At 44.4% G+C, this 27,500-nt stretch overlaps 1 long non-coding RNA gene across 1 annotated transcript in view; it reads left to right on the top strand.

Moving 5' to 3' along the window:
* Positions 1–23,343, top strand: part of LOC105946214 — a 41,237-nt gene extending 17,894 nt beyond the window's left edge. The window contains exons 8-19 of the long non-coding RNA XR_004219851.1: positions 8,495–8,548; positions 8,705–8,775; positions 9,134–9,318; positions 9,428–9,481; positions 9,635–9,686; positions 12,726–12,779; positions 12,986–13,803; positions 13,891–14,113; positions 14,342–14,488; positions 14,805–15,361; positions 15,454–15,750; positions 23,305–23,343. This is a non-coding gene — a long non-coding RNA (uncharacterized LOC105946214). The remainder of the gene's footprint in view (positions 1–8,494; positions 8,549–8,704; positions 8,776–9,133; positions 9,319–9,427; positions 9,482–9,634; positions 9,687–12,725; positions 12,780–12,985; positions 13,804–13,890; positions 14,114–14,341; positions 14,489–14,804; positions 15,362–15,453; positions 15,751–23,304) is intronic.
* The last annotated feature ends 4,157 nt before the right edge of the window (positions 23,344–27,500 follow it).

Here is a 27,500-nt window from a genome sequence, read left to right as displayed (position 1 = left end):
CATTCACGATACCTAACCTAACTCTTGTTTTCTAGATCAAGAACATGAACCAGAGGGAACCCCCAGACTATTCTCAGGTTTTTATTCCATGTTTTCTGTAATAGTTTTTTTTTAAAAATATTTCAGCGTCTTTTCCTCATTGTTGTGGTTCCTTACATGGTACGGGTATAAACGGATGTTAGAAGCCCATTTAGTAACAACAGCATAGTTGTTATATATAAACATTCACAGTAAAGAACATTTCAGTCCACTAGAATCTCTATTCCAATCTGCCACTGAAACCATTGCCTGGTCACTAGGGTAAGTGCAGGGCCGGATTTCTCTTCTGGGCGCCCCAAGGCCACCCCTGTTGTTCCCCCCCCCCCGTGTGCTCCTTTAAACTCCCATACGGAGCAGTGGGGAGAGGTCCCAACTGCTCCGTATGGGAGCCAAACTTGTGGTGGGGTGGCATGCCGCCCCTAAGCTTCTGCCGCCCTAGGCCCGGGCCTCTGTGGCCTCTCCACAAATCCGGGCCTGCCTGTGTGATGGGCATCAATGGCCAATAGGAGTTGGGGCCACAGCTGGGGTGTACTTAGTCTGTTATTGTTAATTCTTAATAAAGTTTATGGCATACGCTGATATTGCCACAGCTTTAGTCTCTTTAGTGTCTTGGTTTCAAGTTTCTATGTAACAATTTTTCTGGAGTAATCGGGCTCTTCTATGTATTTTTCTAAAGGCAATTACCAAAAATTGCTATGGTGATACGATACATGTTACCATTCATTTTTTTGGCTGATGATCAAGGTGCAGTTTGTACCCATTGGGTTAAGCACACAGTATATTGTTGAATCACTGCAATGAAGAGAAATGCTGGAACACAGGGCACACTGCAAAATAAAAGCCATAATGTTTGGGGGGCACACCCCCCATAAGGCTTGTATGTATAGCTTTAATAAACAGCAGCTTGTCCCCATTTTGCAGTTATCCTGTGTTCTGCATTTCTCTTTACTGCAATGATTCCATGGGGGTGCTGTCTCCCTTTATTGCTGAGCACCAGTGCTACTATCCTGAATTAGGAGCCAGGGTGTGCATTGGTGATTGCCACGTGCCATTTCGGTGAAACATTTGTGGTAGTATGTTTTGATCCAAGTGTCTAGAAAACCTCTGCCCCAAATATAAATAGCCAGTAATGAAGTGAAGTCAAGTGAACCATAGACACATAGTGCCCCAGTCTTTTATTAGGTGAACAGCAGCATCAGGCAAAATGTCCCTTTTCACCTGGCATCAACATTAATGATATTTAATGGGAACAGCCATGTCTGAAGCACATACAGAACATATTCCAGCGAGTGCATTTTAGTGAAGGTCTGTAAATCACCCCAGCAGCTAAAGCTCTTTACATTGAATAAGATTACAAGGAAAGATAAGTGGAAGGGAACATTTTGATCGCTGCTGTTTGCCACCAGATGGCTGGGGAAGCCCATACTGGCACAAAGAAGAATTATAGGAGAGGAGCCACTGGCTTTCACATACCTGTCAGCTCTCCCGGATTTCCCTGGTTTAGAACCCCCTCCCCTGTACTCCCCCTCACTCATGCGCAGTGACCATTCAGTGCCACAAGATGGGCCTTGAGCGTATGCGCAGTGATGTCACTGGGAGAATCCCAATAGGCCTCGCCTACCTTCTTAGCAGGATGCTGACCCCCCCTGTGAGGCCACTCATTCAAGTGGATATCTCTGGTTACAGCCTAAATATAAAGTGAAAGAAAATGGTTGCCAATGCACAGTGTCCGTCTTGGTAAAAATATATAAATTCTTGTTACAAAAAATGAGGTGTTAGTACCATACTTTGGCCAAAGTATATAAGCTTGTGGGCCTTATCGAGGCCTCTTATTACATGTGAGTCCTACACATATTGCTGTATGAAATCTCTGGGGCAGTTAAAATCATTATCCCCCCAGCAACAAGCTCTAGTGTGGAAAGCCCAGGTAACGGAGGTGCTCCTACGAGCAATTCCTCTACGCTAAAGGCAGAGTGGCACAATTGGCAGCACTCGGTCTGACATCAAGAGGAAAAAAATAATTATCGGTGCGAAGTTTCAGCCTATTGAAGCCTCTGTTTATGAGTTATCTGTTAGGAATGGCCTCTTCCAAGGGAACATTCAGCTTCTAAGCACCGTATCTGTATAAATATATTTTTTTAAAAGATGGGCTTCTGGTACCATACTTTGGCCAAAATATGTAAGCTCACGTGCCACGTCAAGGCCCCTCATTATACGTGAGACCTACACTGCCTACCGGTGTAATAAATGTATGGTGTATGGTGTTGTACTCCAATGGGGCATTTATATATCATTGGTCTCCGTACAACAACGTGACTAATAAGATTATATTGCACTTACAGTGCCCTATTGTCAGTAGTAATAGAGTTTGTGACTGGAAAACCCCTCTCTGTGAGAAGCAGCAGATGAGGAGAATAACAAGAGCTGTGTTAGATATAGGCATTATGGTTGAACGTGATGGACGTGTGTCTTTTTTCAACCCAACTTACTATGTTACTATGTGTAATGGCTGATGAGGGAAAAGGGGAGGGGCTGGGGAGCTCTCTTCCCAGGAAGCAGGAAGTAGGGGATTTGCTGGTGCAGTGAGTTTTGACTCTCCTGAGGAGACGACACTGAGCTGAGTAGCTGTGGGTTTATGAAGTCATTTCCCCCCATTAGTGTGTGAGGGGCTGACAAGGAGCAGGTTTTATAATAATGCAGATGCCCAGTGAATCTATTAGGGATTCTGAGGAATGAACTTCCATTTTGATATGTTATGTGTTGCTGAAACGTATTTTTTTGGAGAAACGCTGCCATTAGAGTGAGTTTCCACATATGGTGTGGGGAGGTGGGCACATTCTTAAAGAGACAGTGTTCCTAGAGAAACAGACACCTGTATAAGAGTTACCTGTGTAGCAAACTAATGGCAATCGCCAGAGAGCAGGAGGAAGCCATGGCTATGCAACAGCAAAGCTAGTAGGAAACCAATAGACTCCTAATGACTGAACTAAAAGTGCCGACAGTAACACTGCTTTGGGTCAATGCCATCAGACCGTGGCTAAAAACTACAGGGTGGTTCAGCCCTAGTCCTGGCACCGATAACTGCTCACAAAGCGCTACACAAGATGGCCCCCTCAGATAACACTGAGGTAGAAATGTAACCAATAGGGTAGTCTGCAAAGGTGATTACACCACTAACTGCTGAGCCCCAAAAGGCCTACTATTGTCTTACTGAACAGGATGCCAAGGACTGTGTCAGACTAAAAGCAATCCCCTATCATGGCCGGAGTTAATATGACTACACAGACCCATGGTGGGCATAATTTGGGCTTTTAATACTGACTTTCCAGCGACATCAAAGATGTATGATCTAATTCATGCTGTAAATGATGGAAAAATGACATGGCTACAGTCTGAGAAATCAGCTCCTGGCCAGATCATTGAGAGAGTGGCACTAGCCAACTACATCAGGTCTCTTCCTAAGATCCAGCACTGGGTTGGGCAAGGATACCCCAAAGATAAAGAACAGTTGGTCAGCTTAGTGGAACCAAGGTACAGAGGATTTACTTCAGGATGCACCTCTACAGGAATAGTAAGATGTCTGGTACAGCCAGGAAAGACTGTTCCTGTTAATAAAGGGGCACGTAAACAAACCAAGGCCTCCATCCTGGGACTAGGATCAGTTACAGGGTTGGTGGTGTCGTGAACTCACACATATAGCGGCAACTTGTACCCCTTCAACTGAACCAGTGGAATGTGCTGCAGCCAGGCACATTCATTATTTGCTTGGCCTTTGTGTTCTGCAGAGACTGTTTCTAAAACTAAATGTATAAATAAATATATAAGGTTGCAGTGTTAATGCTTTGCTAGACTCTGGTAGTGTGGCCAGTCTAGTACATGCCAACCATTTGGATCACAGTAATCAAAAAGGGCAATGCATGGGTTAATGCGCATACATGAGAATGCTAAGAAATATCCCACTGCTATGGCTCCAACTGAACCCCCTGCAGTACTATGTATCTTTCATGAGGTGGGGGCGGTGAAACCCAAATGCATAAAGTAATACTGGTTTTAGGCTTTCCCTTATTTTGGAGGTTATGGGGCTGAAAACCCAGTACAAAAAGGAAAGTATAATTAAGGCCTGGCCTTTTGATTACAGCCCTAGCCAGAATCATGGGAACAGGAGGCTACTTTGCACCAAAGTGTAACAGCAGGGTGTATAACTGGTTGGATTAAGCCTGTACCTTTAACCCTGGGGTTAGTACTGGTGTCAGTGCCACTGTAGAAAAAAGTGGGGAAACTGTAAGATTTACCACCCAGGATAAAGAAAGTCTTGGCAAATTTACCATGTAAATGGAGAGAGAATTTGCTCTCAGTGCCGTTAATGTGATGGAACTGTGGCCTGTCAGTCAGGATACACATTAGAACCTCAGATTTGTCTCTCCTTATCCTACAACACAGGGTTTTGGATGCTGTGAGAGACTCTCATCATTGGCTCAGTACCTGACTTTATAGCTTTATACAGTTCACGTCTTTTCATATGTACTGCTCTATGTACTGTTCTGTGGTCACATCAGCTGTAGGTTTGGGAGTTAATAACCTGCACGGAGCTTTGTCAGTGACTAAATAAGCTACTGCCCTGCACTACTGGATACTCTGTATTGCCTGGGGGACTAAGTTATTATCCATTGGCTGAGGCAGGTTAATGTTGGGCGTCCCATGCAGAGAGACATTCGCCTTACTGTATATCCCATGAATATTATTGCTGCAGATACAGCATTCCTACTCATTCTTATCAGGGGAACACCAAGCTGCTGGGAGTTGCTTTTGCTGGATTGGCCTGAAGGCAATACATTCATTGTGGAAGTGAATTTCTCTTTAAATGAATCCTAAGGAATCTTTAAGCAACGTTGGTTTAATTTCCCCTCACACTTGCTATGAATGCCTGGACTGGATGTTAAAAAGTGGCGCTATTACATACTGTGTGAGTTGCTGGACTGTGACCCTGTCACTCTGTGCCACTGAGCCCTGGGAAATAAGCTCCTATTATGTCTTGTAATGGGACAAATTCGTTTCTTTAGTTATTTTCTTCAATTACAATTGCTCATTCAATAAAACCTATAACTTTACATAGCCCTGGGTTACTGGAACTGACAATTTAAGAAGGGCACGTGGGGAGCACCCTCTCTCGCTCACTGATACAAAACTACCCCAAGGGTACCCCTGCTTCAGAAAAACCCACCCTATGGTCCAACTAACTCTGCCTTCCCCTCATTTGATGACTGCAGGGAAAACATTGATACCTTCCTCCACAGTTCTGAGATAATATGCAGGCATTATTTCTCCTACTGTAAAGTGCCCCCCAGGATTGTGGGGGTGTCTCTGGACTGTCTCCCCACTGATGCTGAGCAAGACTGTTTCATATTAAATAGACCGTCCGTTTAAGGACTTTACAAGAATGCCAAATTCATTTACTGTATTGAGTTGGAACAAACACTTGCACAGTGATGGAGAGGGTTGGTTATACAGGGATACTGGGGATATCAGGGCTACACTTTGCATTCTTTGGGGTTTAAAGCTGTTTTAAATGTATAGAAAAGGGGCACTATTTGGTGCCAAGTTGATGCTTAATTGTCTTTACTGTCTTAATCTCATCTATGCCAAGTCATTTAAGTGACCCCTAGCAGAGCCTACCATGCACTAAGATGGCTAGGGCTGCACTCACTGGATTCAGTGTGCATTTGTCTTTTGCCAACGGGTGTGGGTAACCCTATAAACACTACTTTTAATTGACTTTGCCCTTTGTACACACTACGGGTTTGTTACTTAGTGATGTCCTCTAATTGGCTACTCTGGGGTCAACTATAACTACTGGTGTGGTGCATAGAATGATTGCCAGTGGTGTAAGTATAGAGGAAGCAGTTGCAGGAGAGGTGCAGGGGACAGGGGGTCTGGACTGTGGGGTCTGTTTTTCTATGGTTTTTAGAAATCCTGCTTCCCCAGTTGCTGTCTTACCTACTCTGTAGGGGGGGGGCACTGTTTTTATACCACTGATTATTGCCAGTGGGTGGATGTGAAATATTTTGTATAGGAATCTGATTTTCCTTCTGTGGGTGTGCACATTGTAGCAATATTATTTCCCACAGCTGTACTCTGCACTTGGATATAACATTTAACCTTAAAAAGGAATTTTGCCGATGTACCTTTATTTGTAGATCCACCAAAAACATGGAATAGCACCACTCAATAACAAAACCTCCCCACCTCGGGGACTATTTTTTCCCGGCAGGCCAACTAGCACGTTGCTGCCCCGGGGACTATTTTTTCCCGGCAGTCCAACTATCGCGTTGCTGCCCCGGACTATTTTTTCCCGGCAGGCCAACTAGCACGTTGCTGCCTCGGGGACTATTTTTTCCCGGCAGGCCAACTAGCGCGTTGCTGCCTCGGGGACTATTTTTTCCCGGCAGGCCAACTAGTGCGTTGCTGCCTCGGGGACTATTTTTTCCCGGCAGGCCAACTAGCACGTTGCTGCCTCGGGGACTATTTTTTCCCGGCAGGCCAACTAGCACGTTGCTGCCCCGGGGACTATTTTTTCCCGGCAGTCCAACTATCGCGTTGCTGCCCCGGACTATTTTTTCCCGGCAGGCCAACTAGCACGTTGCTGCCTCGGGGACTATTTTTTCCCGGCAGGCCAACTAGCGCGTTGCTGCCTCGGGGACTATTTTTTCCCGGCAGGCCAACTAGTGCGTTGCTGCCTCGGGGACTATTTTTTCCCGGCAGGCCAACTAGTGCGTTGCTGCCTCGGGGACTATTTTTTCCCGGCAGTCCAACTAGCACGTTGCTGCCTTGGGGACTATTTTTTGCCGCCAGTCCAACTAGCGTATTGCTGCCTCAGGGACACTGTTTTCCTAATAAAATAAATTCCCTTTGCATAATAATACCTAGTACTGTATAGCACAGTAAGCTACAATTCTGAAAGCTTTGCACCAAGTGACTCTGAAGGCACCAGGAGGGCATCAGCCCTCTCCATATCTTAAGTCTACAAACAATAATTTAAATGTCAACTAAACAGGATTGTTCTGCCTCCAATAAGGAGTAATTATATCTTAGTTGGAATCAAGTACAGGTACTGTTTTATTATTACAGAGAAAAGGGAATCATTTAACCATTAAATAAACCCAATAGGGCTGTTCTGCCCCAATAAGGGGTAATTATATCTTAGTTGGGATCAAGTACAGGTACTGTTTTATTATTACAGAGAAAAGGGAATCATTTAACCATTAAATAAACCCAATAGGGCTGTTCTGCCCCAATAAGGGGTAATTATATCTTAGTTGGAATCAAGTACAAGGTATTGGTTTATCATTACAGAAAAAATAGGGTGTATGGGGGGGTGGCTTTTCTGTAATTCAGAGCTTTCTGGATAGTGGGTTTATGAATAATGGATCCTATACCTTATTATATTTTTACAAGGTGTACTACTGGAATATGCCACTGAAAAGCAGTGCTCTGTTGGAGGGTAGTGTTTCATAAAGTCCTATGCACATAGCAACATGGTGGAGTTGGTGGAGTAACAAGTTGTTTCTAAATTTCATATGTGCCACTTTGCCTGTTACTTCATTATAAAAGCCAATCTTTCCTCTCTGCGGCAAATTAGAGAGGCTTCAGATGGGGTTTTTTGCCTTCCTCTGGATCAACTAGTAGTTAGGCAGGTTATATATAGGCATTATGGTTGAACGTGATGGACGTATGTCTTTTTTCAACCCAACTTACTATGTAACTATGTAACCTTGTATACCAATGCTGGCACTAGCTATAATAGTTATATGGATTATCTTAGAAGTGAAGGCAATTATGTGGAAGAGTGCATTTACCTTGCACCAACAGGTAACCCACTCACCCCTACTCTATACTGGGAATTGATGGTGTTTCCCATTAATGAGTAACTCAAAGTAATTCTAGGCTTTAAGTTTAAGTTAATTAGGTAAATTGTGCATACTGCCTGTCACTCACTGGAAACTCCCATTTTAGCCACTAGTAAATGAGCACACTAAAGTACCAAAAGTGTTATAGAAACAAAAAAGTGCTGACCCAGGGGGGACCTAGGAGATTGTACCATTTCTTCTTGGGCATCTGTTTGTTTTACAGTTTGGGCCCTGGGAAGTGTCATATATGGGAAGAAACTTTAATGTATAGACCAGTATTATACTCTTACTGTAATAACTGTTTGAATTATGTATTATAAATGACTGTACTATAATAGAACAATTAACTGCAATACATGAGTTGGTTCTCACTGGAAGGTAAGTGGGGTCCCTGTGTTTGTGGTAGAGGTTGGGGTGACTACATAGCCTGATTTAGACATGCATGAGAGGAGGTTCTGGTTCTTGAGATAGGGGTGCGAGACAAGAGATTAATTGTTTCTAATGAGTGTGACAATGAAATGCCTTAACAAAGATATATCTTTGTTTATTAGGTTGGACCCTGGTCTGAATAAAGTCAAGCGGAGGAGGTACTTCAGCCTTGGCAGGTAAGTAGACAAGCTGGTGCTAATGGTGGGGTAATTGGTTGGGATTTGTGTGAGCATTCTGCTGCCTGATTACATGAGCATCCAAGTGATGTACTTTGTACAATTTCTATTTTTCCACTTATCTTTATGTTGGAATATAATTGGGATCTCATTTAGAGTTGTAGGAACAAAAAGTTGTGGGTTTTACATCCTAAAGGCGTAAGAATAAGCTGCATCCTCCATACCAGGTAAGTATTCTATGTTAATATGAAGTGGTAATAGTGGCGAAGGGTATGTAGCAAGCTTTAGTTTATGATTTAGGGAGAGCCAAAGAGAAATGGTAGAATTTAGTAGGATGTAAGGATTTGGGTCTTCTTAGCACAGATTAGGGAATGGAATGTTTAATTCACCCACAAATTTCTAAGTGTTCTTCAGCTTACAGGGGAGTCTAGTTTAGTATATTCTAAACCCTTGATAGGATGCAGGCTTGGTATCATTTTTCAAAGTTTGGATAACTTAGTTCACCTGCTAAATTATACTTATATAAGGGTTAGAGTGATTTTAATATGTGTGAATGTGCTGCCCAAACTATGTTTTTGGTAATAGGTTGTGCCCTGGTGTGGGAAAAGTCCAACAGCAGCGGTGCTTCAGCCTTAGTACGTGAGTTTGTGGTAAAGGTTTTGGGTGGAATGATCATTTTTTTAACATGTGTGAGAATATATACCCTCAGGGTGTTTTGTAGATTGGACCCTGGCTTTGGAGTTCCCAGCAGAGGAGAGTTTTCTTGCTGAGTGAGTGAAGGTCCTGGTTCTTGAGATAGGGGTGCGAGACAAGAGATGAATTGTTTCTAATGAGTGTGACAATGAAATGCCTAAAGAAAGATATATCTTTGTTTATTAGGTTGGACCCTGGTCTGAATAAAGTCTAGCCATGGAGGTACTTCAGTCTTGGCAGGTAAGTAGAAAAGCTGGTGCCAGTGGTGGGGTAATTGGTTGGGATTTGTGTGAGCATTCTTCTGCCTGAGCATCCCTGGTGAAGGGATAGATTGGTTTCAATGTGCATAAGGTGTGTGTGCTACTTCACCTGGGCATCTCTTTTAATTTTTAGGATGGGGAGCTGCTTTTGAAAACCCTCTGTGGAGGCACTTCAGCCTTGGCCGGTGAGTGGGAATTACCAATCTCGTTGTTGTAGGATGGGCTTTGCTTTGGGAGATATTTAGTCCCCGAAGCATTTTATTCTTCATGGGTAAGTAGGCATGCCGGTGCTGGAGGTAGGATGTGGAGATATTGGTTTTGGTGTTAAGACTGAGTCTCTGTCTTTTTTAGGCTAGGCCCTGATAAGGTAAACTGACCTTTGTAGGTGAATGTGGATGTGTGAGAAAAACCCTCTCTGTTGGTGAGAGACCTAAACAGCTGTGACAAATAAACATGTTTTGCTTCTTCAACTCCCTGCACCCCAACTATTTATTGTGTGAACGAAAACTTGTACTGTGGAGCTTCACGTCTTCTACCAATTGCACCCCACCTGCCTCTGGGACTATTTTTTCCCGGCAGGCCAACTAGCACGTTGCTGCCTCGGGGACTATTTTTTCCCGGCAGGCCAACTAGCACGTTGCTGCCTCGGGGACTATTTTTTCCCGGCAGGCCAACTAGAACGTTGCTGCCTCGGGGACTATTTTTTCCCGGCAGGCCAACTAGCACGTTGCTGCCTCGGGACTATTCTTTCCCGGCAGGCCAACTAGCACGTTGCTGCCCCGGGGACTATTTTTTCCCGGCAGGCCAACTAGCACGTTGCTGCCTCGGGGACTATTTTTTCCCGGCAGTCCAACTAGCACGTTGCTGCCTCGGGACTATTTTTTCCCGGCAGTCCAACTAGCACGTTGCTGCCTCGGGGACTATTTTTTCCCGGCAGTCCAACTAGCACGTTGCTGCCTTGGGGACTATTTTTTGCCGCCAGTCCAACTAGCGTATTGCTGCCTCAGGGACACTGTTTTCCTAATAAAATAAATTCCCTTTGCATAATAATACCTAGTACTGTATAGCACAGTAAGCTACAATTCTGAAAGCTTTGCACCAAGTGACTCTGAAGGCACCAGGAGGGCATCAGCCACCTTCCTCTGCCTGGGGCTGTAGATAGATCCATAATGGAGTCAAGTGACACCTCTGAGATTACAGACCAGCTAGTCATTATATATATTAAAATAAGTCAAGAAAGAAAGTGGGGCAGATGCACAGCCCTGATTCCCAGGGTTATTTGCAGAATGCATTAATAATTAAGTCTGATTGAGTTGTGAGTTGTATTTCCTAGATGTTCAAACACATGTAATAATGATGTACGTCTGATAAAGGGACTTGATGTTTGGAGGAGGCCTTATGGCACATGTGTCAAACACAAGGTCCGTGGTTGCTTTATGTGGCCCCTGGTGACTGCGCCTGACCGTACAGTATCTTAATCAAAAATCTGGCTGGCGACTTAGCCTGTGTTTTAGATTTCGGCCCCCTTATATGATTGAGTTTGCTGAATTGCACATGGCTTGGTGGATCTGACAAGCTATGGTACATATACAAACTACTTTCAGGTCAGAGTATTACATCCATGTACAGGGGATCCTGAGTATCAACAGCTTTATGTTAAATACAGAGGCTAAATATATATCACAAAATGGTAGTGCTGAATGTAGACTAAGCTGCTCTTTACAATTTGGAAGATATTTTATGATATGGGAGACTGATAAAATAAGTTTACAGGGATTTTCAGAGACTTTCAGCTCTACTAAGAGGTAGAGATTCCATTGAGAGGCTTTAATGGAACATATTGCCACTTCAATGTGGGACAATGGATGATAGATATACTGACTATAGTAGAACCATAGCTATTAGGGATATTTTATAATTCTTTTAGAAGCTTACTGACTTCACATACTGTGTTCTATAACAATAAACCAGTAAGGGACCTGTTATTTAATTTGGATCTCCATATCTTAAGTCTACAAACAATAATTTAAACGTCAACTAAACAGGATTGTTCTGCCTCCAATAAGGAGTAATTATATCTTAGTTGGAATCAAGTACAAGGTATTGGTTTATCATTACAGAAAAAATAGGGTGTATGGGGGGTGGCTTTTCTGTAATTCAGAGCTTTCTGGATAGTGGGTTTATGAATAATGGATCCTATACCTTATTATATTTTTACAAGGTGTACTACTGGAATATGCCACTGGAAAGCAGTGCTCTGTTGGAGGGTAGTGTTTCATAAAGTCCTATGCACATAGCAACATGGTGGAGTTGGTGGAGTAACAAGTTGTTTCTAAATTTCATATGTGCCACTTTGCCTGTTACTTCATTATAAAAGCCAATCTTTCCTCTCTGCGGCAAATTAGAGAGGCTTCAGATGGGGTTTTTTGCCTTCCTCTGGATCAACTAGTAGTTAGGCAGGTTATATATAGGCATTATGGTTGAACGTGATGGACGTATGTCTTTTTTCAACCCAACTTACTATGTAACTATGTAACCTTGTATACCAATGCTGGCACTAGCTATATTAGTTATATGGATTATCTTAGAAGTGAAGGCAATTATATGGAAGAGTACATTTATCTTGCACCAACAGGTAACCCACTCACCCCTACTCTATACTGGGAATTGATGGTGTTTCCCATTAATGAGTAACTCAAAGTAATTCTAGGCTATAAGTTTAAGTTAATTAGGTAAATTGTGCATACTGCCTGTCACTCACTGGAAACTCCCATTTTAGCCACTAGTAAATGGGCACACTAAAGTACCAAAAGTGTTATAGAAACAAAAAAGTGCTGACCCAGGGGGGACCTAGGAGATTGTACCATTTCTTCTTGGGCATCTGTTTGTTTTACAGTTTGGGCCCTGGAAAGTGTCATATATGGGAAGAAACTTTAATGTATAGACCAGTATTATACTCTTACTGTAATAACTGTTTGAATTCTGTATTATAAATGACTGTACTATAATAGAACAATTAACTGCAATACATGAGCTGGTTCTCACTGGAAGGTAAGTGGGGTTCCTGTGTTTGTGGTAGAGGTTGGGGTGACTACATAGCCTGATTTAGACATGCATGAGAGCAGGTTCTGGTTATTGAGATAGGGGTGTGAGACAAGAGATGAATTGTTTCTAATGAGTGTGACAATGAAATGCTTTAACAAAGATATATCTTTGTTTATTAGGTTGGACCCTGGTCTGAATAAAGCCTAGCCATGGAGGTACTTCAGTCTTGGCAGGTAAGTAGACAAGATGGTGCTAGTGGTGGGGTAATTGGTTAGGATTTATTTGAGCATTCTTCTGCCTGAGCATCCCTGGTGAGAAAAGTCAGCAGTAGGTGGCTTTGGAAGGTGAGTACTTATCCTTTTAGTGAAGGTGAAGGGATAGATTGGTTTCAATGTGCATAAGGTGTGTGCTACTTCACCTAGGCATCTCTTTTAATCAGATGGGGAGCTGCTTTTGAAAACCCTCTGTGGAGGCACTTCAGCCTTGGCCGGTGAGTGGGAATTACCAATCTCGGTGTTGTAGGATGGGCTTTGCTTTGGTAGATATTTATTCCCAGAAGCATTTTATTCTTCATGGGTAAGTAGGCATGCCGGTGCTGGAGGTAGGATGTGGAGATATTGGTTTTGGTGTTAAGATTGAGTCTCTTTTTTTAGGCTAGGCCCTGATAAGGTCAACTGACCTTTCTAGGTGAATGTGGATGTGTGAGAAAAACCCTCTCTGAAAGGGACTAGAGAATGTGTAATGAATAACACTATAAGTGTTGGTGAGAGACCTAAACAGCTGTGACAAATAAACATGTTTTGCTTCTTCAACTCCCTGCACCCCAACTATTTATTGTGTGAATGAAAACTTGTACTGTGGAGCTTCAGGTCTTTTACCAATTGCACCCGTCACAGACACAGAAGGGTTTTATAGGTTTGACTTTGTTTTGGAAAATGCCATGGAGACACCTCAGCTGAGGCTGGTGAGTAGGTCTACAGGTCTCTTATACAAGTCTGTTGGGGATAAGTGTGTCAGAGAAGAAATCAGATCATTAGTGGGTGAGTGGGGATGCACATGGTATAGAATGATAGCTTTTGGGGGGAGAATTCACTGCTTAATTGTTTTTGTTTTACAGGTTGAACCGTAATTTGGAACTTGTCTTACCAAGGAGCTATTTGCTGTTGGTAATTGCTAGTTCTTGTGGTAGAGGTGAAGGTTACAAGATCAATTATGTTAGTACTACCTATGGCTGAAGTGGCAGTGCAGCCCTTTCAGGTGAGTGGGGGTTTCTGGTACTCCTGGTAGGTGCCTTAGTCAAGATGCATAGGGATGTGCTTCAGCCTAGGCTTCTTTATTTTACAGGTTGGTTTGGGAGAAGTCCGGGCTATGGAGGTGTATTATGCTTGGTAAATGACTGGGGTTGCAGGTGCTTGTGGTAGGTGTGCAGGGGAGGAATATACCCTTCAGCTTGCATGCCTATTTGTTTTTATAGTTTCCACCACAGTGTCATAAAAATCCATCCATGCTTTGTTTTACAGGTTTTACCAGGAGAAGTCTGGCTTTGGAGGCACTTTATCCTTCTCAGGTGCTACTTCAACCTTACAATAGGTTGGGTCCTGGAGAAACTGGAGCAAGTTGGGCTTTCAATTGGTTAGGGAAAGTCACGCTGTTGAGGTGCCAGAGCTGTTGCAGATGAGAGTGATTCTTGTGGTTATAGCGGGGGGGGGGGGGGGGATTGGAAGTCAATTGATATATTGGTTTTAATGTGAATGAAAATGCATTGCTTTAGTCTAAGTTTCCCTTTATTTTCCAGGTCAGGTCCTGGTACTGATAGTCCAGCCAAGGAGGCTCTACAGCTTTGGCAAATAAGTAACTGATTACTGAGTAGGGGAGCTGGAGTCTCGTTTTTAACAGAATGGGCCCACAAATGAGAAAAGTCAGCAGTAGGTGGCTTTGGAAGGTGAGTACTTATCCTTTCACAGGATTTAGGAAAGAGTTGGCTATATGTGGTTGATTATATATTTTATTATTTCTAGTCCCAGGTTTGATCCCATCTGGGAATTGTATGGTCACATGGGAGATTGGCATGGTGGGTGGGGATGCTAGTGGTTATGGTTGGGGGAGGAAGGAGGGATAGATTTGTGCTTCAACCTAGGTATGTTCTGTTTAACTGACCGGGCCTGGTTTGGGAAAAGTCTGGCAGTGACAGCATTTGAGTTGGTAGGTGAGTGAGATTCTGACCTTTCCTTACTTTAACCTGTGTCTTTGTTTTATAGATTGAGCCTTGGTTTGGGGAAAGTCCTTCTGCAGAAGACGCCATGAGTAGCAATGCTCACAGCAGCAGAATTTATATTTACAGGTTGTGACTATCTGCTCACAGAGGCACTTACGCCTTAGAGGTGAGTAGGGGTGCAGATACTTGTGTGGCACAGGGCATTGTTGATGCTGGATGTCTGTTTTATATATTGGGCCTTGGTTTAGTAATTGTCCCGTGGCCACTGTGGTTCTTCACTTTTGGTAGGAGAGTGGAGCAATAGTACTTGCTTGTGGGGTTCACGTGATGTTGTTTTTATTAGCACCTTTATTTTGAGTAAGTGAGGCCTTTTTTTAGTCTGGCCATGGTGGCTTTTTAGCCATTTTAGGTGAGTGGGGATGCTGAAGCTTTTGGTAGCTGGTCATATGGGTAATCCAGTGGTTTAGGTGTACAAAGGTACGATCTCTTACCTATGTATCTTTCTTTTACAGGTTGGGAAAGTTCAGCCTTTGCTATACATGAATGGGCTACTTTAGCCTAGGTTTGTCTATAACAGGTTGTACAGCGAATTGCAGAGGTGTAAGTGCTTTAGCTATAACACGTGAGTGTGGTGCTCATGCTTGCAGTTAAGATTTTGAGGGAAGGGCTAGATTTTTTTTTTGTGTCTACAGGTCTCTTATACAAGTCTGTTGGGGATAAGTGTGTCAGAGAAGAAATCAGATCATTAGTGGGTGAGTGGGGATGCACATGGTATAGAGTGATAGCTTTTTGGGGGGAGAGCCCTTTCAGGTGAGTGGGGGTTTCTGGTACTCCCGGTAGGAGCCTTAGTTAGGGGGTTTGATTTCTTTTGAGATGCATAGGGATGTGCTTCAGCCTAGGCTTCTTTATTTTACAGGTTGGTTTGGGAGAAGTCCAGGCTGCAGATCTGCTTCAACATTGGCAGAAAGCTGAGGATGCTGGTTCTTGTGGTAGGTGTGCAGGTTAGGAATACATTGGTTAAATGCTTGAAGAGTTCCCTTGGTTTGGGGGGGGTTAATGCTAGGGGGTTTAGATGGATGTATATATTGGTTTAAGTGTGCTGCCTCAGCTTAGGCATATTCGTGTTTTACAGGTTGGACCATGGTATGGGAAAATTCCTCTGTGGTTTTGCTTCAGTCCTGGCAGCTGAGTGGGGATACTGGAGCCTGTAGTAGGGGTACGGGTGTGGGCTATAGAACATCTAATGTGTGCTGCTTAAGCTTGGGCAACTCTAAAGCTATCTGCAACTTGCCCCAGAGAGGGGGAATCTCTTTCCTAAGTCAAAATAAAATGACTTGCCCCTTAATCAACTCTGTGCTAAGAAGTCTGCAGACTTTGTTTTTAAACAGCCAAGAAGAGTGAAGGGCAAACATAAATGCTAAAGAATAATACATGAGCTGTAGGTAATACATGAGAAATGGCAGCGCACAGATGTGGGGAGTGGAACCTTCTAGGCATCAGTGGGGAAGGCGCCACCAAAGGAGCAGTAGTTGGTTTTATATTTGGGAAACAGGTGATTGTAAAGGGTTTGGAAGCATTAGGAAATAAGCATATATAGTGGATAACATCCCCAGCTATCATTCATAAGGATATTATCAGGCACTGAGCAGATCATATAACAGTACAAGACCCCACAACCAGTTCTAATATCCTTCTGAATAGCAGCAGTAAAACATGTTCTTGTTAATACAGCAGTGTAGCATAATAACACCTATTATTATTATTATTATTATTATTATAATATTACACATCACTGTACAATAGAAGGGAGGTAGCACTGAGCATACACATCTTACCTGTGTGTAACTGCCCATCGAAATGCTCTGCAGCTGCATGAAGATTACAAGGCAAATACTCACATAGGCGCTTACACAGCACATCATTCAGGTACAGACCCCCATCTCCCCGTCGCCATTCATTCAGGAATCGCGCCCCCCGTACATCTTGATGACTACAGAAAGTTTCCTGCAGCTGAGTGTGCCCTGCCAGCTCTCTTACCAACTCTGTCTGTGATGTCTCATAGTGAGAGAGAAAGTGGGAAACAAGTGCAGACTGTCTGTGATGTCACAAAGAGAGAAAGTGGGAAACAAGTGCAGACTGTCTGTGATGTCACAGAGCGAGAGAGAAAGTGGGAAACAAGTGCAGACTGTCTGTGATGTCACAGAGCGAGAGAGAAAGTGGGAAACAAGTTCAGACTGTCTGTGATGTCACAAAGAGAGAGAAAGTGGGAAACAAGTGCAGACTGTCTGTGATGTCACAGAGCGAGAGAGAAACTGGGAAACAAGTGCAGACTGTCTGTGATGTCACAGAGCGAGAGAGAAAGTGGGAAACAAGTTCAGACTGTCTGTGATGTCACAAAGAGAGAGAAAGTGGGAAACAAGTGCAGACCCCCCACCTTGACACAGACAGCTGCCCATCAGGCTGCATTTGAAATGTCAGTTTGGCACAGGGCTTCTCCCTCATACTGGCAGGGGCACAAATGGCAGTTGGGAGCTGGGGATTGGCAGGGCTGGGACACTGGCTCCTTCATTCCTTACAAACCAGCTCTCTTTATTCAATACAAACATTATATCTACATCCCACCTACTGACATGCATTCATAGCGTTCCCATAGCAACCCAAATCCCCTGATATGATCTTTTATCCCTCTGTGTATCTATCCTGCCAGCTCTGGCACCCCACTCTGCCTTTCCTTTGCCAGCAGGGGGCAATTATCCGCCCATAGACTTAACATTGAGACCAACTTTGACTTTGAGCAACTTTGAGTCCCGCACCATTTGTCGTAGACCCATTTGGGAATGGGGTGCTGTGACTTTTCTGAGGGGTGGGCAGTTAATTGCCCCAGCAGGGGGCAATTAACCACCATTTGTCGTAGACCCATGAATGAGGTGTCAAACCGTGCTGCTTATTCGGGAATGGGGTGCTATGACTTTTCTGAGGGGTGGGCGGTTAATTGCCCCAGCAGGGGGCAATTAACCACCGTTTGTCGTAGACCCATGAATGAGGTGTCAAACCGTGCGGCTTATTCGGGAATGGGGTGCTATGACTTTTCTGAGGGGTGGGCAGTTAATTGCCCCAGCAGGGGAAAATTAACCACCGTTTGTCATAGACCCATGAATGAGGTGTCAAACCGTGCGGCTTATTCGGGAATGGGGTGCTATGACCTTTCTGAGGGGTGGGCGGTTAATTGCCCCAGCAGGGGGCAACTAACCACCGTTTGTCGTAGACCCATGAATGAGGTGTCAAACCGTGCGGCTTATTCGAGAATCGGGTGCTATGACTTTTCTGAGGGGTGGGCGGTTAATTGCCCCAGCAGGGGGCAATTAACCACCGTTTGTCGTAGACCCATGAATGAGGTGTCAAACCGTGCGGTTTATTCGGGAATCGGGTGCTATGACTTTTCTGAGGGGTGGGCGGTTAATTGCCCCAGCAGGGGGCAATTAACCACCGTTTGTCGTAGACCCGTGAGTGAGGTGTCAAACTGTGCGGCTTATTCGGGAATGGGGTGCTATGACTTTTCTGAGGGGTGAGCGGTTAATTGCCCCAGCAAGGGGCAATTAACCACCGTTTGTCGTAGACCCACAAATGAGGTGTCAAACCATGCGGCTTATTCTGGAATGGGGTGCTATGACTTTTCTGAGGGGTGGGCGGTTAATTGCCCCAGCAGGGGGCAATTAACCACCGTTTGTCATAGACCCATGAATGAGGTGTCAAACCATGCGGCTTATTCGGGAATGGGGTGCTATGACCTTTCTGAGGGGTGGGCGGTTAATTGCCCCAGCAGGGGGCAATTAACCACCATTTGTCGTAGACCCATGAATGAGGTGTCAAACCGTGCGGCTTATTCGAGAATCGGGTGCTATGACTTTTCTGAGGGGTGGGCGGTTAATTGCCCCAGCAGGGGGCAATTAACCACCGTTTGTCATAGACCCATGAATGAGGTGTCAAACCGTGCGGCTTATTCGGGAATGGGGTGCTATGACTTTTCTGAGGGGTGGGCGGTTAATTGCCCCAGCAGGGGCAATTGTCACAGAGAACTGAAGGAAACATTGTAATATTGGGGCACAAGTTTTGCCACGGCAAGCATTACTCACATTTTCTTCAGGAAATGTACCTCTCTAGTTAGTGGTGCTTGCGATGCAAAGCATCACTACTGTTATCTCACAGACTTATTTTTCTTTTTCTTCTTCTTCTTCCTCTTCCATACAAAAGTTCGGTACGTAACTAGTCCCGCACCGTTTGTCGTAGACCCATGAGTGAGGTGTCAAATCGTGTGGCCTATTCAGGGGGGTGCTATGACTTTTCTAAGGGGTGGTCGGTTAATTGCCCCTGCAGGGGGCAATTAACCGGCCCAAAAATCCCATTGACTTAACATTGAGGCCAAATTTGACGGATTGTAGCGCAGAGAGGGAATTTTTTAGAAACGTGAAATTTACCACATTTGAAGAGGTTTGCAACCTGTGTCAGAAGATACCCCTCACAAGGGTATAAGTTTTACCCCCGGGGCAAGAGAGGTCCCCAAATTTGCCCCATTGACTTATTATGGGGATTTTGGCAAATAACTAGTTTGTCATAGACCCATGAATAAGGTGTCAAACCGTGCGGCTTATTCGGGAATGGGATGCTATGACTTTTCTGAGGGGTGGGCGGTTAATTGCCCCAGCAGGGGGCAATTATTTGCCCATAGACTTAACATTGAGACCAACTTTGACTGAGTCCCGCACCGTTTGTTGTAGACCCATGAATGAGGTGTCAAACTGTGTGGCTTATTCGGGAATGGGGTGCTATGACTTTTCTAGGGGGTGGGCGGTTAATTGCCCCAGCAGGGAATCATTTAACCATTAAATAAACCCAATAGGACTGTTCTGCCCCCAATAAGGGGTCATTATATCTTAGTTGGGATCAAGTACAGGTACTGTTTTATTATTACAGAGAAAAGGGAATCATTTAACCATGAAATAAACCCAATAAGGCTGTTCTGCCCCCAATTAGGGGTCATTATATCTTAGTTGGGATCAAGTACAGGTACTGTTTTATTATTACAGAGAAAAGGGAATCATTTAACCATGAAATAAACCCAATAGGGCTGTTCTGCCCCAATAAGGGGTAATTATATCTTAGTTGGGATCAAGTACAGGTACTGTTTTGTTATTACAGAGAAAAGGGAATCATTTAACCATTAAATAAACCCAATAGGGCTGTTCTGCCCCCAATAAGGGGTAATTATATCTTAGTTGGGATCAAGTACAGGTACTGTTTTATTATTACAGAGAAAAGGGAATCATTTAACCATGAAATAAACCCAATAAGGCTGTTCTGCCCCCAATAAGGGGTAATTATATCTTAGTTGGGATCAAGTACAGGTACTGTTTTATTATTACAGAGAAAAAGGAAATCAGTTTAAAAATTCTGAATTATTTGATTAAAATGGAGTCTATGGGCCTTCCGTAATTCTGAGCTTTCTGGATAACGGGTTTCCGGATAAGGGATCCCATACCTGTACTGAGTAAAGCTGTAGTTACTACACCTGGTTAGCTTTAGATATTCATCCTATTTTTCCATATTTACCCGGTCCTCTGAGTAAAAAAGCAGTTCCCTAGTAAAGTACCCAGGGATATTGTCATATCTACAGAGGAAACCAGTAAAATGCTGGGTCCATCCAAATGTAAGTATTGTGCAACAACACAAGGCTCAATCTCCAGTTTCCGCCCTCACCAGCAGATGGTGTATATTAAATGAATAGGACAGATGACTGTGCCCCAGGGATACAGATTTGGCTTTCCCATTAAGCAGCATTTGTTCAACTCCCGGGATCATCTCCTCTGTGCAACATCTCGTCTGTGCAACATCTCCTCTGTGCAACATCTCCTCTGTGCAACATCTCCTCTGTGCAACATGTCGTCTGTGCAACATGTCGTCTGTGCAACATGTCGTCTGTGCAACATGTCGTCTGTGCAACATGTCGTCTGTGCAACATGTCGTCTGTGCAACATGTCGTCTGTGCAACATGTCGTCTGTGCAACATGTCGTCTGTGCAACATCTCCTCTGTGCAACATCTCCTCTGTGCAACATCTCCTCTGTGCAACATCTCCTCTGTGCAACATCTCCTCTGTGCAACATGTCTTCTGTGCAACATCTCTTCTGTGCAACATCTCCTCTGTGCAACATGTCTTCTGTGCAACATCTCCTCTGTGCAACATCTCCTCTGGAGCACCCACCCCTACTCATACTTTCCCAATCCAATGAGTTATATAACGTCACCCCATCTGTCCCACACACAGCCCTCAATTCCTGCATTTGCCATTGTGCAGTGACCCCTCAAATAGCAGATCCTCTTGGCCACTGAGCTTGCAATCTCTCCTCCATTTATACCCCTTTATATTGGGATTGATAACCTATGCCATATACGTCATATACCAGTTCTGTTGTTAATAGACCAATAGCAGCACCCCCTTAACCATCTCATAATTTCCTCTAGCAACAAAATGCCAGATAAAATCCTTTCATGAATTGGGCTTGTGTATATGTCATATATCCAACTGTGTGCCGCTGTAATAAACTCTATTTGGGAAGAGTAAAAAGGACTTAAGGATGCAGAATTGGGCGATATATAGTAGAACCCCGATTTTACTTTTTTTTAATGGACCAGAAAAAATGTGTAAAATCCGGGGCAAATGTAAATTCGGAGAAATGTATTATATACAGTATATATATAATACAGGCACTCATGTATAATTCTGGAGCTAATGTGCCTGGGTGCAATATAGCAGATTCCGCACTCACAGGACTTAAATAAAAGTGGTAATTTATTGTGACGTGGAACTGTGGACACAGCGAAGTCCTGTGAGTGCGGAATCTATCTTTATGGTTTATATATATATATATCCAAGATATAGAAGGCACTCACAGCATCAGTGTCCAATCGAATCAACCATTAATTGAGACATACTATCAATAAATACAGGGCCGGAACTAGTGGTAGGCAGAAGAGGCAGCTGCCTAGGGCGCAACGATTGAGGGGCGCCAGGCAGGAGCCTCTCCTGCCTACCCCTAGTGCTACTTTGTCATTGCCTCCGCCGCTTGTCATTAGCGGCGGAGGCAATGACCGATCTAATCGCCCTGCCCCCCCTGCACCGCCTCCTGTGCTTTGGCCAATGCGCCGTTCGGGGGGGTGGGGAGGTGGGCGGAGTTGGCCGACCGGGTTGCCTAGGGCGCCCGGTCGGCTTGGCCCGCCCCTGAATAAATATATACCATGATAGTATGTCTCAATAAATAGTTGATCGATTGGACACTGATGCTGTGAGTGCTTTCTATATCTTGGATGCAATTTCTGCGACATTATATATACATATATATATTATTATTAATATCATATATTTATAAAGCGCCAACATATCCCGCAGCGCTGTACAATAAGTGGGTTTCATACATTGGACATACAAAGTAACATATATATATATATATATATATATATATGTATTATATAATGTATTATATATAGTATATGGGTGGGACCACAAAAAATGGAAGGGGAAATGGAGGGAAAACTAAAAATCAGGAAAAGTAAAATTGAGGTGGTAAAAAAGCTGTAAAATGAACCATAGGGAACCATGATGCTACAAACAAGTGCACAATGGGGATCCCAAAGGAACTGCCTTTGCAGGTTTAGAACAAATTTTATGGAGGCTCATTTGTTGATGGGTTGCTATGGCAACTCTGAATATGTTCTTATGTGCGGATAGAATGTGAGTATGAATGCCAAATCTCATAATAATTATCCGACGCGAGGCATGGAACCGCCGGAACGCAACTCAAAATATAAGTGAGCACAAACTCGAATTCACAAACTTAAAAACTGATAAATAAGCCCAATGCTGGGCTTCGATTCCCATCCATTTACCCCAAATCAAAGACTGCGCAATTGGCCATTTAGATTGTGCCAATATAATAATAATAATAATATAATAATATTCTATTTTTAAAATGTAATAATGATCATTTGGATTTTCTCCACAATGGACAGTTAAAATTAGCTTTTAGCATGTTATAGAATTAATAATTCTGAGCAACTTTTCAATTGGTCTTTATTACCTATTTCACCTAGTTTTTAAATTATTTTCTTCCTTCTTCAAACTCTTTGCAGCTTTCAAATGGGGGTCACTGACCCCGGCAGCCAAAACTTATTGCTCTGTGAGGCTCCAGCTTTATTGTTATTGTTACTTTATATTACTTATCTTTCTATTCAGCCCCTCTCCTAGTCATATACCAGTCTCTCATCCAAACCATTCCCTGGTTGCTAAGGTAACTTTGACTCTAACAACCAAATAGACGCTGAAAGTCCAAACTGCAGAACTGCAGAACTAAAAATGAATTAACTAAAAAAACTACAAATGATAAAATATGAAGACCAATTGCAAATTGTCGGTGGTACAACAGTTCCATTCCCCAAGCCGTACGGTTGTTAAATGAATAGATGGTCAGTCAGGTTATTATCTTTTCATAGGGTCCTGGAATGGCCGCATCTGTCTCTTCACCTTGCATGGCCGCATCTGTCTCTTCACCTTGCATGGCCGCATCTGTCTCTTCACCTGGCATGGCCGCATCTGTCTCTTCACCTGGCATGGCCGCATCTGTCTCTTCACCTGGAATGGCCGCATCTGTCTCTTCACCTTGCATGGCCGCATCTGTCTCTTCACCTGGCATGGCCGCATCTGTCTCTTCACCTGGCATGGCCGCATCTGTCTCTTCACCTGAAATGGCCGCATCTGTCTCTTCACCTTGAATGGCCGCATCTGTCTCTTCACCTGGAATGGCCGCATCTGTCTCTTCACCTGGCATGGCTGCATCTGTCTCTTCACCTGGCATGGCTGCATCTGTCTCTTCACCTGGCATGGCTTCATCTGTCTCTTCACCTGGAATGGCCGCATCTGTCTCTTTACCTGGAATGGCCGCATCTGTCTCTTCACCTGGAATGGCCGCATCTGTCTCTTCACCTTGCATGGCCGCATCTGTCTCTTCACCTGGCATGGCCGCACCTGTCTCTTCACCTGAAATGGCCGCATCTGTCTCTTCACCTGGAATGGCCGCATCTGTCTCTTCACCTGGAATGGCCGCATCTGTCTCTTCACCTGGCATGGCCGCATCTGTCTCTTCACCTGGCATGGCCGCATCTGTCTCTTCACCTGGCATGGCTGCATCTGTCTCTTCACCTGGCATGGCTGCATCTGTCTCTTCACCTGGCATGGCTGCATCTGTCTCTTCACCTGGCATGGCTGCATCTGTCTCTTCACCTGGAATGGCCGCATCTGTCTCTTCACCTGGAATGGCCGGCATCTGTCTCTTCACCTGGAATGGCCGCATCAGTCTCTTCATGTGGAATGGCCGCATCTGTCTCTACCCATCTCTACACCCGCTATGGGCACACCCATCTCTACGCCCGATCCGGCCACACCTGTGTCTATGCCCACACCCGTCTCTACAGCCACTATGGCCGCACCCATCTCTTCGCCTGCTCCAGCCTCACCTGTGTATACGCCCACTTTGGCTTCATCTGTCTCAACTCCCCGCTATGGCTGCATCTGTCTCTACGCCTGCTATGGAGGCACCCATCTCTTCGCCTGCTCCACCGCACTTGGCTCTACGCCCACTCCAGCCACACCTGTGTCTATGCCCACACCCGTCTCTACGCCCGTTATGGCCGCACCTATCTATTCGCCTGCTCTGGCCGCACCTGTCTCTATGCCTGCTCCAGCCTCACCTGTGTCTACACCCACTTCGCCCACATGCATCTCTACACCCGCACCCACATCTCTTCGGCTGCTCCAGCTGCACCTGTATCTAAGCCCACTCCGCCCGCATCTGTCTCTCATCCCGGACTGGCCTCATCTGTATTTATGCCCGCTTCAGCCACACCTGTGTCTACGTGTAGTCTCTATGCCTACTATGGTCGCACCCATCTCTTCTCCTGCTCTGCCGCACTTGTCTCTACGCCCACTTCAGCCACACCTGTGTCTACGCCCACACCCCTCTCTACACCCACTATGACCGCACCTATCTGTTTGCCTGCTCCGGCCTCACCTGTATCTAATTCTGCTCCAGCCTTACGTGTTTCTACACCTGCTCCAGTCGCATCTGTCTCTACACCCACTCCGGCCGCATCTGTCTCTACGCCTGGACTGGATGCATCTCAGGCAACATCTGTGTCTAGGCCCACACCTGTCTCTGTCCCCATCTCTTTGCCTGCTCCGGCCGCAACTATCACTTCGCCCACACCCATCTCTACTCCTGCTCTGGCTGCACCCATTTCTTCTCCTGCTCCAGCCTCACGTGTATCTACAGCCTCATCTGTCTCTACGCCCGCTCTGGCCACACCTGTGTCTACTCCCGCACTGATCTCTGCGCCTGCTGCGGCCACACTTGTATCTACACCCAAATTGCCCACACCCATCTCTACGCCCACTATGGCCGCACCCATCTCATCGCCCACACAGCCCCACTGCAAGTAGCGAGACTCAAAGATACAATACAGGGCAGAAGAGGTAAGAAGCATTACACTTGCCCAGTCAAGTGTATTTATTAAGCTGGCCATACACATTCAGATTTTAGTCATCTTATAGGATAAAGTCCTAAAAATGACAAATAATTGGCAGACACCAATCGTATGAAAGTGATGCCCCAGCACTGTATGTCCCCCAAGGATATCATCCCATACACAAAACATGCACAGATTTTATCATCCGACTAAAATTTTCTAACCTGTCCAATCGACTAAAGGACCAATCACCGTGTTACAACAATTATCGGGACAAAAGTTCGGAGCCCATGCACGATCTGAAAGTCGTCTGAGACATAGTATTGTGCAATTATATTGGTGCATGTTTGGCCAGCTTTACTCCCAGGACAGGACTATTGTCTTTATCTGGTTGGTCAAGAAAGAAACATCAATATTATTTTAAAGGAAGTCAAACCTTATTTACAGTAATTTGTAAGACAACCACCAAGAAGCCAAATTGGCTAGCTTCCACTGATACACTGGTGATTCTCTTCTGTAAGGAACTGGCTGGGCATAGATTGTAAGCTCTTTTGGGCAGGGTTCCCTTCCCCTCCTGTATCGGTTACTGATTGCTTTATATGTTACTCTGTATGTCCAATGTATGGAACCCACTTATTGTACAGCGCTGCGGGATATGTTGGCGCTTTATAAATAAATGTTAATAATAATAATAATAATGTAGAGTGTAAGCTCTTTTGGGCAGGGCTCTCTTCCCCTCCTGTATCGGTTATTGGTTGCTTTATATGTTACTCTGTATGTCCAATGTATGTAACCCACTTATTGTACAGCGCTGCGGGATATGTTGGCGCTTTATAAATAAATGTTAATAATAATAATAATAATAATGTAGAGTGTAAGCTCTTTTGGGCAGGGCTCTCTTCCCCTCCTGTATCGGTTATTGGTTGCTTTATATGTTACTCTGTATGCCCAATGTATGGAACCCACTTATTGTACAGCGCTGCGGGGTATGTTGGCGCTTTATAAATAAATGTTAATAATAATAATAATCCTTCTCTTACCCTGTCATGGTGCCATATTGGCCTCACCACTATCCCACTGTGCTGTTCATGCCTATTACAGAGTTTAAGAAGAACTGGAACAGCCAGTTGGGACCAGATCTGCCAAGATGGCACCCATGCTGGGTAAGGAAAAGCTACCTGATCTTTTACAAAAGGGGAGGGGTGGCTGGTATGTGAAAATTGCTGACTGGGGTATATTACAAACTGATAGGTTTTGACCTTCCCTTGAGGTTTGAGAAACAGCTGCATAGTATGTTTTATTCTCCATTTAAGGTTGAGTATTTAATCTAATTAATTTACTTCTAGCACTTGACTTGGGGCCTCTAAGATGGTTTCTATATTGCTAAAATTCCTGTAGTTTGAGTTCAATGAGAGAGGTGCCCCTTCATCTGTCCTAGGGAATCACACAATTTGCTTGCACTGAATTATGATCATTTGTATAAGTGATTTGCTACAAAGAACTGATGGCAGAATATTGGTCTGTTTGGGGTAATTTGTATATCATTGCTATCTCTGGGGGTAACCATCTCTCAGATCCTAGCCCTGTATTACTGGTAGCTCAGGGGCAGTAGGATGACAGGTACAGGGGAATATACATAATACAAGGTGCCACGTGCTTTAGCCACTGCATTTCCCATAGATCTCTACTGTAAGTGACAGGCAGACTTGGGCATTTTTAACTGCTGTTATTTTTGGCTTAATTGCCATGGGGGGCACAGTGCTCTGTGCCATAGGTTAGAATATCTCCAGTCAAGGGAAGGCAAGTAAATATTTTCAGTACAAAAACTTGGCATTTCCCAATTTCAGGGCACACAGTGTATCTGCCAGAGAGCACCAGGTACCCAGTGTCTGCTGGTAAATATAGGAAACTGCAAATAAAAGTCTACTCCCGGGGCTCCATATCCCCACTAAGCAGTGCAGCCATAACTTATTGTTCTTGGGAAATGGAAAAACAATAATTAGTATGTTCTTAGCATGTTAAAGGGAGTCCAGTCATGTTTTATTTGAACAAAGCCTTGGAGGAAAAAGGAGGTTTGATGTGGGGGTCCCGCAGGGTGTAAGAGTTTGGGTGTAAGAGTTAGGGTGAGAGAGTTAGGGTTAGAGAGGGTGCGAGAGTTAGGGTGAGAG

The sequence above is a fragment of the Xenopus tropicalis genome, chromosome 8 (assembly GCF_000004195.4).
Source record: "Xenopus tropicalis strain Nigerian chromosome 8, UCB_Xtro_10.0, whole genome shotgun sequence".
NCBI classification, from domain to species: domain Eukaryota; kingdom Metazoa; phylum Chordata; class Amphibia; order Anura; family Pipidae; genus Xenopus; species Xenopus tropicalis.
Note: the sequence above shows the minus strand (reverse complement) of the source record. Positions and strands in the feature narration are given on the sequence as shown.